The sequence below is a fragment of the Sorex fumeus genome, unplaced genomic scaffold (genome assembly GCF_029834395.1).
Source record: "Sorex fumeus unplaced genomic scaffold, SorFum_2.1 ptg000131l, whole genome shotgun sequence".
NCBI classification, from domain to species: Eukaryota; Metazoa; Chordata; class Mammalia; order Eulipotyphla; family Soricidae; genus Sorex; species Sorex fumeus.
The window spans coordinates 887,015-892,332 of NW_026606188.1; the positions used below are offsets into that span (position 1 = coordinate 887,015).

Sequence of the window (5,318 nt, forward strand, 5' to 3'; positions counted from 1 at the left end):
AGAGGTTACCTGGGAGGTGTAATCCGGCAGATTTGAGAAAAAGTCCTCGTTCCCGCATACTCGAGCTGTGTTCGTAGAGGCTTCTGGTCACCGGGGTTCCATCTGGGGGAGGCGGGATGCGGCACCTACTCCATCTGGAACTTGCCGGTGATCTCGGCTCTGTTTGGAACCTGTTTTTTCTTTTCTTTTTTCCTCCGGGATCCTGCACCCTCCATATGTTTCTTCTCTTATGCTGTATGCTTCAAAGATGGTGCTGGGGGCGGGCGGTGGGCGTGACTTCCGGAATCAGAGGTTACCTGGGAGGTGTAGTCCGGCAGATTTGAGAAAAAGTCCTCGTTCCCGCATACTCGAGCTGTGTTCGTAGAGGCTTCTGGTCACCGGGGTTCCATCTGGGGGAGGCGGGATGCGGCACCTACTCCATCTGGAACTTGCCAGTGATCTCGGCTCTTTTTGGAACCTGTTTTTTCTTTTCTTTTTTCCTCCGGGATCCCGCACCCTCCATGTGTTTCTTCTCTTATGCTGAACGCTTCAAAGTTGGTGCTGGGGGGCGGGCTGTGGGTGTGACTTCCGGAATCAGAGGTTACCTGGGAGTTGTAGTCCGGCAGATTTGAGAAAAAGTCCTCGTTCCCGCATACTCGAGCTGTGTTCGTAGAGGCTTCTGGTCACCGGGGTTCCATCTGGTGGAGGCGGGATGCGGCACCTACTCCATCTGGAACTTGCCGGTGATCTCGGCTCTTTTTGGAACCTGTTTTTTCTTTTTTTTTCTTTCCTCCGGGATCCTGCACCCTCCATGTGTTTCTTCTCTTATGCTGAACGCTTAAAAGATGGTGCTGGGGGGCGGGCTGTGGGCGTGACTTCCGGAATCAGAGGTTACCTGGGAGGTGTAGTCCGGCAGATTTGAGAAAAAGTCCTCGTTCCCGCATACTCGAGCTGTGTTCGTAGAGGCTTCTGGTCACCGGGGTTCCATCTGGGGGAGGCGGGATGCGGCACCTACTCCATCTGGAACTTGCCGGTGATGTCCGCTCTGTTTGGAACCTGTTTTTTCTTTTCTTTTTTCCTCCGGGATCCTGCACCCTCCATGTGTTTCTTCTCTTATGCTGAACGCTTCAAAGATGGTGCTGGGGGGCGGGCGTTGGGCGTGACTTCCTGAATCAGAGGTTACCTGGGAGGTGTAGTCCGGCAGATTTGAGAAAAAGTCCTCGTTCCCACATTCTCGAGCTGTGTTCGTAGAGGCTTCTGGTCACTGGGGTTCCATATGGGGAAGGCGGAATGCGGCACCTACTCCATCTGGAACTTGCCGGTGATCTCGGCTCTGTTTGGAACCTGTTTTTTTCTTTTCTTTTTTCCTCCGGGATCCTGCACCCTCCTTGTGTTTCTTCTCTTATGCTGAACGCTTCAAAGATGGTGCTGGGGGGTGGGCTGTGGGCGTGACTTCCGGAATCAGAGGTTACCTGGGAGGTGTAGTCCGGCAGATTTGAGAAAAAGTCCTCGTTCCCGCATACTCGAGCTGTGTTCTTAGAGGCTTCTGGTCACCGGGGTTCCATGTGGGGGAGGCGGGATGCGGCACCTACTCCATCTGGAACTTGCCAGTGATCTCGGCTCTTTTTGGAACCTGTTTTTTCTTTTCTTTTTTCCTCCGGGATCCCGCACCCTCCATGTGTTTCTTCTCTTATGCTGAACGCTTCAAAGTTGGTGCTGGGGGGCGGGCTGTGGATGTGACTTCCGGAATCAGAGGTTACCTGGGAGTTGTAGTCCGGCAGATTTGAGAAAAAGTCCTCGTTCCCGCATACTCGAGCTGTGTTCGTAGAGGCTTCTGGTCACCGGGGTTCCATCTGGGGGAGGCGGGATGCGGCACCTACTCCATCTGGAACTTTCCGGTGATCTCGGCTCTTTTTGGAACCTGTTTTTTCTTTTTTTTTCTTTCCTCCGGGATCCTGCACCCTCCATGTGTTCCTTCTCTTATGCTGAACGCTTCAAAGATGGCGCTGGGGGGCGGGCTGTGGGCGTGACTTCCGGAATCAGAGGTTACCTGGGAGGTGTAGTCCGGCAGATTTGAGAAAAAGTCCTCGTTCCCACATACTCGAGCTGTGTTCGTAGAGGCTTCTGGTCACCGGGGTTCCATCTGGGGGAGGCGGGATGCGGCACCTACTCCATCTGGAACTTGCCGGTGATCTCGGCTCTTTTTGGAACCTGTTTTCCTTTTCTTTTTTCCTCCGGGATCCCTCACCCTCCATGTGTTTCTTCTCTTATGCTGAACGCTTCAAAGATGGTGCTGGGGGGCGGGCTGTGGGCGTGACTTCCGGAATCAGAGGTTACCTGGGAGGTGTAGTCCGGCAGATTTGAGAAAAAGTCCTCGTTCCCGCATACTCGAGCTGTGTTCGTAGAGGCTTCTGGTCACCGGGGTTCCATCTGGGGGAGGCGGGATGCGGCACCTACTCCATCTGGAACTTTCCGGTGATCTCGGCTCTTTTTGGAACCTGTTTTTTCTTTTTTTTTCTTTCCTCCGGGATCCTGCACCCTCCATGTGTTCCTTCTCTTATGCTGAACGCTTCAAAGATGGTGCTGGGAGGCGGGCTGTGGGCGTGACTTCCGGAATCAGAGGTTACCTGGGATGTGTAATCCGGCAGATTTGAGAAAAAGTCCTCGTTCCCGCATACTCGAGCTGTGTTTGTAGAGGCTTCTGGTCACCGGGTTTCCATCTGGGGGAGGTGGGATGCGGCACCTATTCCATCTGGAACTTGCCGGTGATCTCGGCTCTTTTTGGAACCTGTTTTTTCTTTTTTTAAAAAAATATGGAACGCTTCACGAATTTATGTGTCATCCTTGCGCAGGGGCCATGCTAATTTTCTCTGTATCGTTCCAATTTTAGTATATGTGCTGCTGAAGCGAGCACAATATTCGTTTCATTTTAACCCCCAAACTGAAATTGTTTCTCAGTCTGTTATTTAACTGAGTTTAATTTCCACTTAGGGAATTAATTCTTATCAATGAGGAGTATTGGCCCTTTGGTGTTCAATTCTTATTCTTGGCTCTGCATTCAAGGATTATTCCTGGTAGAATCAAACATACTTTTATTGCATCCAAGTCAAGCATCTGCCTATTATACTATCACTCCAGCTCCAAGATTATTGTGGGTAGGGTGTTTGCCCTGCACGTGGCCAACCCGGGTTCAATTCCTCTGCCGCTCTCGGAGAGCCTGGCAAGCTAACGAGAGTATCCCGCCCACACAGCAGAGCCTGGAAAGCTCCCCCGTGGCATTTTCGATATGCCAAAAACAGTAACAACAAGTCTCACAGTGGAGACGTTACTCGTGCCCGCCGAGCAAATCGATGAACAACGGGAGAAATGATTCATCCTACAGCTGAAATATACAGTTTGATCTGTTTTACCACTCTGCCATTCTCTAGCTGCTAACAACTACAACTCTGAGTTCATTTTTTATTATTTATTTATTGCTTTTTGAGTCACACCTGACTATGCACAAGAGTTACTTTTGACTTTGCACTCAGGAATTACTCCTGACAGTGTTCAGGGGACCATATGGGATTCTGGGAATTTAATCCGGGTCTGCTGGATGTAATGCGAACACCCTACCTGCTGTGCTATCACTCCAGCCTCTGAGTTTATTTTTTAAATTCATTAAGTGAGCTCATGTAATATTTGACTTTATCTGTCTGACTAACTTCACTTCACATAATTTCATTAAAGACCCACCATCTGTCTGAGTTATTTCATTTCACATAAATTCATTAAAGTCCTACCATGTCATAAATGGCAGGATTAATTTATACATCTTAATAATGTATAAATTATTTTATTCTATTCTTGCATATGTTGATAGAAACTTTTTTGTTTCTGTGTCACAATTATCAGAAATATAAACTCACATACTGTGAAACATTGATCCAAGGAAAAGTCATTTTTACCATATAACATCCTTTCAAAGTGTCATTGATTTCAGTGTGACTACTTTTTATTACAAAAGTCTGTGTCTAATTTATCCAAGACTGTTGGCCAATATGTTCCTTTCTTACTGTGTCATACTCAGACCCTGGTAAATGAATAATATGGTGTCACAAAACAAGTTTGTAATTTTTCCTTTCTACATTTTAGAGCTAGTTTGAATGATTGATGATGATTCTTACTGTTTGGTTTTAGACATTATTTGTGGGAGCTTTGTTGGTTACAGATTTAGACTCCTTGGTTATTGTTAATCTTTTCACACTATTTATTTGTTTTGATAGGTTATGTTTATATGATTTGCTAGCATTTAATTCTATTCATTAGAGTTTAAGATACCTTCTATTTCTATAGTTATGAATATAATCTATTCTTTTTTCTTTCCTATTTTTCTTTTTGTAACACAGCACCAGAGAACAAACAGTTTTAATGCATCAAAGATATATGTTTTACACTGGGACATATACCTGATTCATCCCGTTTTATGCTTAGTTATATTATTTGAAAGTTTGATTTTTTCTGGTTTTTTTACATTAAGTCTTAATATTTACCTTTGCAAAAATTTATTTTAATTTTGATCTTTTAATTTTTCCTCATTTGTATAATATTTTTATACTCTGATTTTTGTTGTTTCCTTCTGCTCACCAGGAACTTTGTTTCATTTATCCAGTCTCTTGAATTGTTCAGTGATAAAAGAATCTGGACAGATTCTTCTATCTTAACGGACGCAATTATTGCTATAAATTTCTTTCAGATTTCTAAGAATTTCTCTTTTCTTTCTTTCCTTTTGCTGCAGATGTTTGATTTCACTTTTAATTTTTTTTTAACTCATAGGGTGCTCAGGAATTTTTTCACTTCAATCGACCTATGCATTTTCAAATTTCTAACTTGATGTTGGTTTCTAGTTCCCTGCCATATAATCAGAAGTTACTTCATAAAATTTCAATATTCTGAAATTTACTAAGATGTATTTTATGACTCAACACATGATTTATCTTGTGGAATGTACTATACCTTGATATAGCATATCAATTTCATTGTTAAAAGTATAGTCTATATATTTTTATTAAGTCAATTTTTAACTAAGGTATAGTTCAAGTTCAATGATTTCTGTAGATTTTCTCCTGATGAGGTATTTGTTGATGAAAATGGAATTTTTAAATACCCTATAAATTATAGGATCCAGAGATCATCACACTCAGCTCCTGGAAGAGAACAAGACAGAGTCTCCTACCCTATGCCTGACTGTCTCCACCAGGGCCCAACAGGTGAAGACCACCGAGGCCCAACCAAGGCCTTGCTGGGAGCACTCTCCACACACTTGGATGAGCCTCACGCATAAAAGAACTGACAGAGGA

At 44.6% G+C, this 5,318-nt stretch overlaps 1 non-coding gene across 1 annotated transcript; it reads right to left on the bottom strand.

Annotated features, from left to right (window-relative positions):
* Window positions 1-2,786: 2,786 nt before the first annotated feature.
* LOC130015838 (U6 spliceosomal RNA) lies at window positions 2,787-2,893 on the bottom strand. Its single transcript, XR_008791159.1, has one exon. It is a non-coding gene; the product is annotated as a U6 spliceosomal RNA (small nuclear RNA).
* Between the last annotated feature and the right edge of the window lie 2,425 nt (window positions 2,894-5,318).